Here is a 15,726-nt window from a genome sequence, read left to right on the forward strand (position 1 = left end):
ACTCAGTTTTTCCAAATAATGCATCTCGAAACCACGTGAAGTGGCCCCAAAAAGTGGTCCTCATGATGACCTTTCTGCATAAGTATCACAAGAAAACACCCACGTCGTGTCCATACTTCTCCGCGTGCAAGTATTGACCCCGTTCGACCTCCTGACGCCACTCGATGCCATCTGACACACCTGCTTACCTCATGTCATCGGCCCGCGGATAGCTTCCTCGAGAAGTTTTACGCGCTACCAACTCCTCCTTATTGTAGAAAAAACACATTGGTACTGGTAATATTGAAAATCGATGCACTATGTACACCCTGTCCTACCTGTACACATGTGGGCCCCACGTAACCACCTGGCTATGGAAAATGGGCAAACCTTTATTTGATGCACCATGCATGTATATGTTCATATGCGCAATCCCTTGCTCCAAAAAACTCCTGACAGCGGTGAGGCGGTTGAGCGCGGCATGGTGGTAGGTCCCTCTTCTTTGCAGCGAGGAATCTTCCAGGAAGGCGAGCGTGGGGCGATGAGTGACACCCTCTTGCTCTCTTAAGCTTGCTAAATTAGTCTAGTTGTGTGCTTGCAGCCATTTGTGGCTCGCACACAGTGTATGGCAAGTCCCTTGCTTTGACATGTGCGACAGATACGCATATTTTTGGTGCCGCTCCCAGGGAAATGCCCTGCACTAAGCTCGAATAGCACTCTATGCTTGCTTTGTAGTGCAATGAGATATGTACGGAAGGTAGAGAAAGAAGGTGCGTGGCTTGTTGAGAAGGATTTGTGAACTTTGTTTTTGATGTAGTGTACTATTTTCTGTTAATAAGGTGTTAGATTTTTTGGTGTAAGGTACTGTTTTCTGTTGATAAGATGTTAGCTTTAAGGTATTACATCTATAATGTTAGATCTATAAGATACATTAAGTAGATATGTTAGTTAATTAGTTGTTGTAGTATTGTGTTAGTGTGTAATAGTAGCTCTGTTAGTTGCAAGTAGGTAGGTTAGGTGTGTGTGTGCTCGTGCGCATGGCGCAGCCGTGACGACCTTATCCAAAAAAATAAAATAAAATAAAATTTAAAATTTAAAATTTAAAATTTAAAATTTAAGGACTTGGATTGGGAACATTCCCCAAGCCCAAGCCCAAGCCCAGGCTCGGGCCTCAGTCACCCTTTGGAATTACTTATTTTAGCCTCACGTCTAAGTAAAAATCGACCCTTTTGAGGACCATCGGAGCTTTGAGTAACCGAACACTATGCTGTAAAGCACACCACGACCTCCCGATACACTCGATTCAAGCTATCACACACTCTAATCCAAAAACCAATCGTAAAAAGACATTAAAAAACATCAAAAAACGGGATACAAAACGCCCAAAAAATTAAGCGGTTAACCTTCGAGGGTTTTCGTCGACGCTTGTAGGGTGCCAAAGGCACATGCATCTACGCTCTGGTTGTGTGCTAGAGGCCGAGCAACTAGCGAGCATTTGGACTTACGCGAGTTCTCAATACCCACCTACCTTAGGTTCCGGGGCCCTCAACGGGAACCCAAGGTAGTATCACTCAGGACTCACATATTGTGTCTATTGAATCTTCCTTCAACAACGACGTCGTGGAGGGTTACCCAATGCCTAATCGTGATAGCCCAAGCCAAGACATGCATGCCATGTGCCCACGTTCCGGGCCGAGCGTGCTTAGCCGCTTGAAGGAAACCTTTAGTAGAGCCACTCACTCTGAACATGGAGCTAACGATGTAAATGAGGGGGTGGGGAAGTAAATCCACCATGCATGACCAACGTAGACCCCATGCTCTTGGAGAGTGTGCACGTGAATACTCCATTCACTGCACCCCCTGACTCTTCAGAGCTATTCTCCTCTGAGGTTATATTACCTGATGGTAGAAGCCTTGCCGAAGTGCAAGAGGTTGAGTGATATATTATTGCGGCTAGGGAAAAGGAAATCCAGAGCTTACGCAAGGTAGAGCAATGAAGAGAGTTAAAAGTGAAAGCCCCTATGTCAATATCCTTGCTAGGAGAGCAATCAAGTGCTCCTAAATTAGTGACCACTAAGAGTCAACCCATAGAGAGCCACATTGCATCTAGTTCAAAGGACACCCATAACACCTCAATCCTAGATGGAGCGTTCATAAATGAGAAATTGGAGTACGAACTACAAATAGAAACACTAACCGACCTATACACAGGTCACATCTATCACGTGGGTTGGTTAGATGTCCTACAATCCACAACGGGTGCTACTAGTGTAGAGGATCAACAACAAAGAGTTTGTGAGGTCATCCATAGGGTTATTGAGCTAGAGAGAAAGAACAAGGGGATCCACATGCCTTCAACGGGTTTCATGAGATTCTTGGATATAAGGAAGTCTAAACAACCGACCTTATTGCAAATGGAGACTCCCTCGGTAAGTTCAATGGATCCTCCATATGTTGTTTTGCCAGGAGTCTTAGTGCAGTCTGAGCCCACAAGTGATAGCTTTATCTTTCCAAGTCTAGTTCATCTTTCCCTTGATGACACCACGGCTACCATGCCTACCCCAATGATGGGCATGCCAAGAAACATGCCATGGACCTAATTTGTTAGTAAAGCACCATTGCATGGTAGCTCAATGCCTGCAACAATACCTACAAGTGTGTATCAATCGTATACATCTATGGGTCCTCGTACTCATGTAGCCCATACCCCTCCCATTGTCTCAACAACCTATGCTCCACAACCACAACACCAAGCTCTTATTTCAATGAGACCATACCGGCTAGCATTAGAATGTCACATCTGACGTCTACTATGCCTAGGGTCACACATATGAACTTTGGGCCACCACATGGCACAACACCATACCAAACATGGACCTCAAGGGCTTCCTATGCACCAAGCCCAATGCCAATACCTACTCCAAATGTAGTCTCTAGAGCACCATCACCCACGGTGCGTGCTCACTTAGGTGACTTGGCAACATTTTCTCAAGCTATCGATCGATCTATTGGTGAGAATATGCGTAACACACCTGATAGAGAACCTAGAAGTAAGGTAGTACAAATAGCCAAGCTCACATAAAAATTTAGTGGAGACGGGGATGTGAGAAAGCATATCGAAGTGTTTGAACAAATATGCGATTCTCTGGGAGAACACAATGACTTGCATAAGAGAAATGCTTTAAGCCTAACCTTGAGTGGGAAGGCTGGGATTGGGGTATAGAACCCTAAGGGTGGAAGAAAAAAACGATTTACCCTACTCTTAGGAGACTATTCTTGAAAGAATACATACAAGAGGGAGTGCTTTGGGGTGTAGCCTCTCACCTCCAGAAAGCCCAACGAGAGGAAGGACAGTCGGTGAGAGACATTATTAGTCGCTTGAAGCATTTGAATTCTCGTTGTAATCCAAATGAGTGCTTCAATAATAATCAATTGCTTGATAGATTCATTAGGGGATTACAACATGAGGATATCTACAATGGCCTAGTCATTAGAGGTATCACCACTTGAGAAGCAGTCACCACCAATGGGATCCAGTTGGAGGATAATTTAATGGTTCAAGGAGAAAGAGTGTTTGTTGAGCCTAAATCTACTAGCTCGCAAGAATCGGGGCATCAGGTAATGACCCTAAAGCCTATTGCTAAGGAGCCAAAGATATCCGAGATGACTTAAGCAAATCTCACCAAGGCCATTCAAGAGAGTCTTAGAGGCAATTGTGCTCCGCAAAACAATCATATGTATCCAAGAAGGGAGCAACAATGGTGCTCAATATGCTATGGTCCGTATAGTATCAATGAATGCCCTACTTTTAGAGTAAAATTCAATGGGAATTGCAATGCCTGTGGGAGGTATGGTCATCAAGCTAAGGATTGCATAGTATTTAAGCGCGCGATGGACAATAGACCAACCTTAGCATGGACTCGAGTGCTTGCATTGATGCCAGCCCCACCTCTTGAACAAACATCACAACACGTGGTCCCTAGGGCCCAAAATGTTTTTCAAAAAACACCCTTACCACCTCCAGTGCTAGGACGCAACCACCACATGCGAGAATCATGTCTTTGAATCAAGTGGGTTGTGAGTCATCTATTGCTTGTTTGAAAGGCTGTGAAGAAGATATAGACCCTAATATTGCCTATGGGATTAATGTGCTTGAAGAAATTCCACAATAGTACATGGAGGACTATTGGGGATAAGTCAAACATGTCTATCAAATAGCTGCTCTTGCTGGAAGAGGCCAAAATATCAATTACACTGCCAAGAGACCACCTTTACAATGCTATGAGTGTGGAGGTCCACATCATGTAGCCGAGTGTCCTATTAGGCTACAAAATAATCCTACACTAATGCAAACCAATCAAGCAAGCATGTCTACAATGCTGATATCATGTGTAATCGATGTGGCATAGATCATTTGATTACCCAATGTCCAAATAATCCAACTGCACCAAAGATCACGTCATTAAACTTGATTGAGGTTACCTAGGAGCTATCACAAAGTGCACCTGTGGTACCAATAAATGTACTCACACGATTGATGCTCCAAAAACAAAATTATATTCTTGAAGAAAGAGACACATCATCAATTGCCCAATCTCAAAAGAAGAAGAAAACACGAAGGAAGAGATCGCAAAAAGCAGAGAAGTTAGACCCCAGTTCAAAAACCAACATAGGGACTGGTGATGACGCCGTATATATGAACGCTGTTGAAGAGGATTCTGATTTAGGTGAAACCATGGAGACCAAAATGACCTCTAAGAAAGAAACCAACAAGGAAGATCGTCAAGAGCCACAATGGCCAGGACCCAAGAAGAAGATACCAACTTATCCAAACCCTACAAAGGAGATCGAGCGAGTCAAGCAATTAAAGAGTTTGGTAGAAGAGACCCAAAGGGATCTGGAGCCAGCACCTAGGCAGATCAAGATTATAGATAGAGTGTTCCCTACATGACAACAACCTCACCAAGTCCATAGACCCTTATTCATACCTAGTGTCATCCAAGAAGAAAGCGACTTAACGTCATGGGAAAGTGGGTGTCCTCACTTCTTGTTGGAAAGAATGTTTACAGAGAGACTACCTGACCCTATCAAAGAAATAGAGATCCCATCTTTCCCACGTCAAGGGACTAAAGCCCAAAAGGTGCCGTTAAATATTGCCAAATTGAGGATTTCATGGCTTCAAAAGTTAGAACCACCATCATGTCCAAACTATGGAGGCGGTCCAGGGCGGGCAACAAGAGAGGCGACCTCTAAACACACCTCAAAGCTCCCATGCTGCTCAATTGGGGCTGGGGCAACCACAAGCACAACAAAACAACAAACCCACAGCCAAGCCCAAACAAGATAGGGGCACCACCTAGTTATGGGATGCGAACTAGGACTCAAGAGAGATTTTTTCACAACCAAGAAGATACACCACAAAACACACACAAGCAACCTCACACCAAGACACACGAGCAAAGGGAAGAGAGAGAGGAATGGATCTTGCGTAATACCTTATTTGTGACTTGCAAATGGAGATGGCTCGTTATGATGCTATCGTAAAGCTTGTGCAAAACTAACTCAATGCTTAGTGAATGCTAAACATTGCCAACACAAACACACTGTCTTAGGGTGTGGGAAACCTCTCACCACAATACCCTCTTACAATGGACACAAAATTGTCAATGAAAACACACTAAAACACTTGCTAAAACAAGGTCAATCGATAGAAACTCAAAATACACAAGTCACCTTGAATTCACCAAACCGTATTGCACAAATGAAAGGACGAATATTTGAATGTCGAATCACGCCTTTGATGCACCAAACCTCAATTTATTGATGATGGAGGAGCATATAGAATACTGGTTTTGAGGTTTTTGAACTCACGCTCTCCCACTTGCAATGTGTAGCTTGAAAGTTTCTCTTACACCAAAAGTGAAGCTCACAAAGTGGTTGCTACGCCTAAGTCTCTCCTCACGCATAGAGTGTTTGGGTGCTATGTGAGATATTGGAGGTTGTTTTACAAGAAGGAAAGGGGTCTATTTATAGGTTGGAGACCCTCATTAAGATTATTCAGAAATTCTAAATTACAAGCTAACAAATCAGGATTATGATTTTTTTTTAATATCAAAACATTGCGGGCCTTCTTTGTCTACTTGAGTCATGGTGTGGGCTCAAAAGAGAGCATTATTGATGGTAGATAAAGTGAAAGAAGAGTTTTAAGGAAGGAGAGAGAGAGAGTTACTATGCACATGTCTTGAGGTGAGGTGTCTTTTATGGTTCGGTCAATGGCTATTTTGTGTTAGTATGTTAGTGGTTAGTGTTAGTAATCACTAGAAAGTTAATGATATATTTACAATGGGTAGAATGAGGTGGATGGTTCAAGTAAGATGGTTGAATGAAGCGAGGAAATCCTTATGATGGTGAAGATTGAAGAAGTACTTACTTGTGTAGGTTCCCAAAATGACTATCGATCATCTTCTTCTTCTTCTCTTCTTTATGCCACCACCGTCAAGGTTGATTACCGCGATGAAAATGTCAATTCGGTTGATGATATTTCTCAATTTGCAAAGGTTAAGCATGGTTTACATGCTGAATTTTATGTATATAGAGAAGGGGTAAGATGGAATTGTACTTTGGAAGTAATAGAGAGAGGCATAGAGATGAAGGGGAGGTTAATGGTGAAGAAGGTGAGAGAAACCATGGAAGGTGTAGGTTTGAGTGAGAGATTGAGAGGAATGAGTGTGTGTGTGTAGAAGTGTGGAAAGAGGTGAGAGAAGACTATGGGCTACTTGTGAGAAAAGTGGGTAGACTGGGGTCCACTCAAAAAATCCTAGCTCACCAGTGGTGGCTCCAAAAATCACCAAAATGTTTGAGGTGATTATTCAGCTCTTGGTTCACATTTTCTCTTTTGACCACCACTTCAAATTCGGAGTGGAGATGGATATAAAAAATCCCACCAAAATACCTATTTTTCTTCACAAAAAAGTCTTTAGTGGCTCCCCTTTTGTTGAATTTACATATGGCTCCAAAGGTGAGCCCCTCCTTGCATGAGAGCATGACCTAATTGATTCTTAGGGGTTTGAAAATATACATGGTTGTGGATTATGCATAAATATAATAGATGGATATGATGAAAAAAAACAGGCTAGTATATATAAACTATTCATGGAATCTAGAATAGTGTCAGCTATATATAAAAATATAAAATGGAAAAAGAGATATATGAAAATATAAGGAATCAAATGAGGGGACCCCCATTTGTTTTTATTGAAGTATATTTATTTACAAGAGATAAGAAAAAATACCTCTAGGAATTTAGTGAAAGGCAATGACTGATGGTGAAAGGTATTTTTGAGGTTTTTCCTTGGAGTGGATTCTCACCCAAAAATAAGAGAAGCTTGCATGAAAATATTTCTATATGGAATACATAGCTAAGAAATATTATGGTAATGGTGAGTCAATGTATATAGAATACATAGGAAAATAACACGCACCTAGGTAGAAATATTTAAATAAATACCAAAATAACTATAAAAATTTCTTATATTTAGGCCCTATATACAATGAAATATTTACACACAAATAGGCCATAATATATTTTATTTTTTTGATTCAACTAGCCCAATGACTAGCTAGCTGAGGGTTTTAAGAAGATATGGGAAAAGTCCCCTAACTCACACACGCCTATGTACAATGAAAAGGTAAGAATAGCCACAATGTATAGGTGATTTTAGTAGCATGAGGTAGCTCACTATGACAATTACAGAGAGCCAAAAAATGTCTATCATTAGCCCTCCCCCAGGATGATGGTATATTCATGTACCAGCATAAAGAATCTTTTGCAAAGAGAGTGCTTTTGAGTCCTCTATGGTATCTGGCCCCTTGACATGATATTCATTGTGTGGCTTTTTGTCACACTCATGCTTCATGCAACAAAACTTACATGAGATAGTCGTTTTTTGACAGTTCTTTAGTAGATCCTTTGGTAGAAGGCGACTCAAATAGGGCTTCAAGCGATACCCGTTTACCTTCCTGGAGTGCTCTTTACCATTCAAATCCATAAGTTGATAGTAACTTGAATTGAAAGCCTTCTTGACTATGTATGGTCCTTGCCATCTAGTTTCAAACTTGGCATCAAAACGATTGTCGAGTCGATTTTCATACCTTAGCACAAGCTCTCCTTCCTTGATGCCTTTGTCCTTGAGTTTCTTGTCAAGCTTCTCCTTTGCTTGTATAGATTTCCTTTTGTAGCACTCATAAGCTGCTTCTCTTTTCCACTCAATCTCCACAAATGTAAGAAGTCGATCCATCCATACCTCTTGATCATCTTATGCACCTCTACCATGAAGCCACCTTGTTGGAATGTTGAGCTCGATAGGTTGCAAAGCCTCTGGACCATAGACCAAGTGAAATAGTGTGAACTCCGTGGCTTCCCTATATGTGGTTCGATATGCCCACAAGGCACCATCCAAGAAGTCATCCCATAACTTTTTTTTGTTTTGCACTATCTTTCTAATGATGCCTGCAATGACACCATTAGCCTTCTCCACCAAACCATTTGACTGTGGGTAGTATGGTGTGCTATGACGATGTAGAATGTGAAGCTCTTCACAAACTTCTGTGAGTAAACCCTTCTTGAACCTTGGACCATTATCAGAAACAATCTCCAGAGGTGTGCCAAATCTACAACAAATATTAGTGTAGACAAACTTGTTCACTGTTTTTCCATTTACCTTGGCCACACTTTGAGCCTCTACCTACCTAGTCATGTAGTCTACAACCACTAGAATGTAGAGTTTACCATTCTTTGTTCTAGGTAGAGGATCCATAGCATCATTGCCCCACTTCTCAAAGGGTCCATTTGGAAGTACTATTTACTTCGGACCATGCACCAGCATTTTATTTCCATTTACCTGATAGTTGTGACAACTTTTACACCAATGTTGGACATCCACATGCAAGCTTGGCCAAACATACCCCGCAAGCAAAATCTCCTTCACAGTTAATTCTTGGGCAAAATGACCACCAGATGCCTCTTCATGCAAACCTTTTAGAACAACTAGAATTTCCTCGATAGTTGGTACTCTATTGCACACTTGATCCTTCCCTCTTTGATAGAGGGATACTTCTAGGAAGAGATAGAAAATTGCCTTCTTCATGAGTCTCCTCTTCTGAGCTTTAGTGAAGTCTTGTGGAAACTCGCCCTCCAAAATGTAGCCAATAATTGGAGCCAATGACTCCAACCCTTGGTATCTTGGTTGCTTGACAACTGTTGCCACCATGATGACCTGCACTTCTTTCTCAACACATGTAACTACTTGTTGTGCAAGTAAATCCGCATCTTCACTTTGTTTCCTAGGAATATGATATAGTTGCACTTCTTCAAACTGATTAAACAATCTACGAATGGCATAAAATTTTGTCCTTAGACTTTCATTTTTGCATGCCCAAATGCCTAAAATCTGCTTCACAATGAGAAGTGCATCCCCTTTTACCATGAGACATTGTATACCTTGGCCAATGCACATCTTTAAACCATGAAGTAGTGTGTCGTATTCTGCTTCATTGTTGCTAATTGAACCTGGTAGATTGACCTTCTCTTTCATGACCACCTCTCCACTTGGGTTGAGCAACACTAGCCCTCCCCGTGATTTTCCTGTGACTCGTTGAAAATCTCCATCAAAGAACAAGGTAAAAACATTAGAAATACTTTTAGGTGGTGGCAATGGTAGGGTTTTTACTTCAAGCACCTTAATCTCCTTCTCATGTACGCTATAAGTGAGAATCCGTGCCAATTGTGCATGCACACTATCTTCTACCTTGAAAGAGTATTGGAAATCTTGCAACTCCATAATCCACTTAGAGATCCTAGTACTAATATTCATTTGAGATGACACCCAAGGGAACAAATTTTTTGCAGTGAGAATCACAAAAGGTTTTGGTAGCAAGTAGGATCTTAACTTTCTCACCGCAAACATGAGAGAAAGCATCATGAGTTATGCCTCCGTGTAGCCTCTCTCCAAGGCATTCATGACCCTACTAGCAAAATAGATGGGTTGCATCTTGGTACCATGGGGATCTTGTTGTAGCAAAACAACACCAATTATTTCTTTCCCAACACTAGAGCTAACAAAGAATGAGTACTCCCAACAAGGAGTCATAAGTGTTGGTAGCTTTGACATATGACTTTGATGTTACAAAAATATTCTTCAAGCTCATCAGACCAAACAAACTCGACTTGTTGTGTCAACTTTTGCAAAGGCTGAAGTAACTCCAAGGCTAAGTGAATGAAGCGTGACATATACTTCACCTTTTGAATGAATGAGATGACCTCCTGAAGACTCTTTGGTGACGGTAACTCAATAAGAGCCTTTGCCTTTGAAGGATCCACCTCAATACCTTTATAGGAAACCTTGTGACCAAGCACGATCACTTCATCCTCACCTATGTGACACTTGTCGGGGTTGAGTTGCCCTCCTATGTCGTAAATTTTTTTAAACCTTCTTCTACCTTTTGTAGATGCAATGATTTTGACCTATAAATGCAGAATTCATCAATGAACACCCTAATTGACTTTCCAAAGAATGCTTGAAACACCATGTTCATGAAACGTTGGAAAGTTGCAGGAGCATTTGTCAAGCCAAATGGCATAACTCTAAAAGCATAACAACCCCAAGGAGTGATGAAAGTTGTTTTCAATTGGTCCTCCAATGCAATCCCTATTTGAAAGTAGCTTGAGTATCCATCACACACAATGTACTTCTCATGACCAACTACCTCATTTAGTATCTCATCCTGAAATGGGAGGGGAAAGTGATCTCTTTTTGTTGCCTCATTGAGCGGACGGTAATCCACACACCCTCCACTTGCCATTTTTCTTGGGAGTGACAACAACGGGAGAGACCCACTCTGAATTCTCCATTGGATAAACGAAACCTGCTGCTAGAAGCTTTCTTACCTCCTTGAGTAGAGCCTGCTCCTTGATGACTCCTAGCCTTCGTAGCTTTTGAGCTTTAGGTTTGGCCGTTGGTTTTATCTCGAGCTTGTGTTGAACATCATCTACTCCACGCACATCGGTGTAGTCTTTAGCAAAAAGCTTAGGAAATTTCCTTAACACACCTTTGAAATCCTCTCTTTCATCCTTTGTAAGTGTTGTAGACAACATAATTTCTAACATTCCTTCATCTTCCACATTTTGGTTCTCTTGGGAACCTACCTCCTCCAAACCTTGACAAGAGGTCTCTTGGTTGGTTGGCTTAAACCTTACCCCCATGACTTCGATGGTGGAAGACTCCTCTTCAGTAATGATGCCGCTACTTTCTTCTTTTGAAGTGTTATCGGTCCAATCTTCTTCCGTCTCACTTTGAGATGATTCTTCATGGAGCTCCTCTTGGCGTTGCGTTGCTCCTTCATGTCAAAGAAAACCTTTTTATGATTGTCATTCTTGCAAATTAATTTTCCACTCTCCCAATCCTGCAAAGCTTGCATTTTCATTAGCCATGGTCTTCCTAGGATAAATGGATAACCACTTCCCTTGGTCGACATAACATAAACATCCACCACCTTCTTAATGTCAAAGGCCTCTACAAAGACATTTTTACAAATGCCTACACACCTAGCCTTGCTATTGTTTTCTATCTTGACTTTGATTTTAGGTGTCTCATGGATGTGCATGCCTAGTCTTTGCATGAGTCCCTCTGTCATGATGCAAATTTGTGCACCCCCATCCACTAGACCTTTCCTAACCAATCTCCCTTTGATGTAACAATCTAGCATAGGTGTAATGTCCTCATTCATTTCAGCTTGTGCAATTTTTACAACAGGCACACTCTCTTTTACCTTTCTCCTAGTGCTAACTACCCTTGTTAAATCCCTCCTAACTTGTGGACATAATGCAAGAAATTGAGGCTATGAGATATCAAGACCCTTACCGCTCATGTCTTCCAACAAGTTGTACGGAGCCATACCATGTCCAAGAGGGAAGTCTTGGAGGTCGATACGATGTCAAGTCCTCTTGGTTTCCTTGGTCTCCTTTGCCTTCTTTTCTCGTCAATGATCACTTTGTGACGTGACTCCTTCTTTCTCCTTACCTTTTCCTCGGCCACGCTTAATGCCATTTGATTCCTGTCAACCTCTTTTGAATTTGTCACCTCTACCACATGCACATTTGGATCTGGCAGAGGTAGAACTCCTTCCGCTCCTCTTGGAGGTGGTCTTGCCCCATTTGGTCTTTGCAGAAGTCGTGGTTTTTGACTAGTTCCTTCACCTGCATTCATCACTGGGTAATTCAAGTTAGGTCTCCCTGACTCCCCACGGGGCCAAGGACAATTATACATCCCATGTTCAGACTCTCCACAATTCCAACATTGCAAGACTGTCCAAGGTCGGGGTGGCTCTCGCTCTTCTGACTTCTTTGCTTGTCCCTTTGGACCTATAGCTTGTGCAAGGTGAATTGATAGCTTGCTTAAAGATTCATTTAACTTCTCAATCACTTCAGACGTTACCTCCGAAATCTCTCTAGATGTTGATGCTTGCAATTTTTCCTTAGGTCTGGGACCCTCTATTGGAACCTCTCCTCTTAGACACTTGAGTTTCCTATACTTCTCAAGTTTCAGCTGCGTCAAAGGTAGCAGGTGCACCCGCCTCAACATTTATCTTGAGTGTGGGAAAGAGACCGGCTATGAACCTCTCCTTCTTTAGGAACTCTGCACCATAACCAAGGTTAGCAACATTTCTCACCCATATAACCCAAAGACATAGAAACTCTTGTTTATACATGTAGTAGTCATCTAAGTCTTTTTGTTTGTGAGAAACAATGTCTTGCCATAGCTTTTGAGTGTTTTGGGGATCAAAGAAGTATCTCTTGAAATGATTCACAACTTCTGTGTAATTCCCTTTAACTTCCTCAGGCAAAGAGTCAAACCAAGTGCTAGCATCTTTCCTAAGGACCACCTCAAACATTTCTACACGTTATTGACCAGTTACTATTCTCTTGATACGGCAAGACATCTTGAAATTCGCTAAAAATAATTCTGCATCCTCTCCAGGCTCTCCAAAGAAAAGAGGCTATCGGGACATTTGGCGTTGGGCCTCCATTGAATCAATTTCAAAGTGACAATACGTTTTTGTTTTTCTTTCTTAAAATGATTTCCACAATAATGTTTTCTAAATTGCAATGTATTCTACAACAAAATAAAAATATGCACATCAAATGACCTATGATAGTCAACAAGAGGCAGTTTTGGTGACGCAAGAACTTCTCCTACTCTTTGGGCACCAAACATGAACACCATATGTTGTTGAAAATGGATTTTTCTACTAGTTGCAATGTTTATTCTAATGTGTGGAGTGAAATGGAAGGGAAAAAGCTCTATTCCTGGGCCATTATCCATGGTCTATGCATGACCTAATTCTTAAAACAAAACAAAAATATAGACATCCAAACTAAGGTCGTACCTAATGAGAGGCAAAATAAAAGGATTTACTGAAGCGTTTATCTCGGCCAACCTAAGAGGGCCCAAAATTCTACGGATGACTCGTTGAAACTGCAACTTAGTACTAACAATTATGTGCACCTTTTGCCTTGCAATGGGAATAAAAAGATCATACAAATTCTCATGATTCATGCAAGTTACTTGATTATGATAAAGGCTGGGCCTACACAAAACATACACAAGCCCTCCTCAGTGGGGGCACCAAATGTTGTTTCCGCTCCATTTCTCCTATTTTTGGGCAGTTTTCACATCAGGTGCAGCATTGACCATGGCTGACAACAACACAGATGTCTTCAAGATGTTTTCTGCTAAGGACAGGTTGGATGGGGACAATTACCCTATGTGGGCTTATATGATGCAACACGTTCCTGTGTCAAAGGGCGTCTGGAATATTGTGCAGGGCATTGATGTACATCTTGGTTCTGAGGATGTAGGCGATGTTGAGTATGTTGCAGGTCTTGCTGCAAGGATTTATGCTATTAGAGTTGTTTTGCCTACAGAAAAACAAGCTGGTTGGGATGTAAAGGATGCGCATGCTCATGCATTGATTGCGTTTTCTGTGAAGCGCACTATTGTTCCTCACATCCATTCAGCAAAATCTGCAAAACAGGCTTGGGATATTCTAGCAGGTCTTCATGCAAGCTGGAATGAGGCTAAAATTGCTTTGCTACGTAAAGAGCTGGAGTCGAAGATTATGCATTAGGAAGATGATATGGACACTTTCCTTGCTAGTGTCAAGGATATCAATGAGCAACTTATTTCTTCAAGTGAAGTCATTTCAGACAGTTCCCTTGTGTAGACTGTTCTTGTGCCTTACTAGATTCATACCAAACTTTTGCTAGTACTTGGAGACTTATGACCCAAGGAAATCCTGAAGTTTTCAAGTTTGATGCATTATACATATTGTTGTTGCAAGAGTCACTTTCGAGAAAAAAGAGGACTAGGCAGCGTGCAATTGAACATGCTTTTATTGCTTCTCAAAGAAAGGGTGGTAACAGCAATGCGGCCACTTCTTATGGTTCTGCTGCGAGTGGAAAAACTTCTGTTCTCTGCTTGCAGCAACTCGTCTAAAAATTCTGGTGATAAGGGCAAAAAGAAGATGCGTTGCCATTATTGTAAAGCTAATGATCACTTGATCAAGCAGTGTCCTAAGTTGAAGGCCAAAGAGGCTAAGAAGAAAGAGGGTGGTTCCAATGCAAATGATGGTTCCACTATAAATGCATCCATTGTTGAGTCTCCTGTGAAAGGAGACCGTGTTGCTGATGTTGATGCAGAATGGGCTTTTAGTGCAGAGTGCACTTACAATCCTGTTTTCAATGATGCATGATTGTCAGTTGTTTGCTGCAGATTCACATGTGTGGTACTTTGACAGTGGTGCTACAAAGCACATTACCTCACCTCGTGAATTTTTTACCTCTCTTGAGTCTGTCCCTCATGGGAATTCAGTCACTTGTGCCAACAATGCCTCTTATCCGGTTCAGGGAGTTGGAAAGATTGTGCTTACTGCTGCAAATGGCAGTTCCTTCACACTTGTTGATGCACTTTATGTACCTGGGATCAAGGAGAATCTATTATCTGTATCCGCACTTGCTAGACTTGGACTTGTAGTCAAATTTGTGGATGACAAATGTACAGTTCATGATCTCAGTTTTGGTGATGAAATTGTTGCATCTGGCCTTTTGTGACGTGGGATGTATAAGCTCACTTTGTGTGACAAGTGTGGACAAAATTTTACAAATGCTATTGCAGATTCAAGGGCTATTTCAGATGCAAAACTTTGGCATGCACGTTTTGGTCATCTGAATTTTGCCAGTTTGCTGCATTTGCATAAATCTGATATGGTTTCTTCTCTGCTGCCTCTTGAAGCACCTGACAAACATGTTTGTGAAGGCTGTATTTTGGGTAAGATATAGTGTTCTAAATTTCCAAAGGAAGGTTCAGTTTGGGCCACATGCAGGTTGCAACTTGTGCATAGTGATGTTTGTGGGTGCATGCAAACTCCATCCTTGGGCAATTACCTTTACTTCATGATTTTCATTGATGATTACTCCAGGCATGCATGGGTATTTTCGCTGAAAGCAAAGTCCGAAGTTTTTATGTGCTTCAAACAATTTCTGGCTATGGATGAAAATGTCTCGCAATGTACTATGGGCACCCTCCGTTACAATCGAGGGGGGGAGTATATGTCTCATGAATTCAATGCATTTCTGGCTAGTCCTGGGATAAAACACCAATGTACAATGCCTTTTACACCTCAGAAAAATGG

The sequence above is a fragment of the Adiantum capillus-veneris genome, chromosome 12 (assembly GCF_014529385.1).
Source record: "Adiantum capillus-veneris isolate H3 chromosome 12, ASM1452938v2, whole genome shotgun sequence".
Lineage (NCBI taxonomy): Eukaryota > Viridiplantae > Streptophyta > Polypodiopsida > Polypodiales > Pteridaceae > Adiantum > Adiantum capillus-veneris.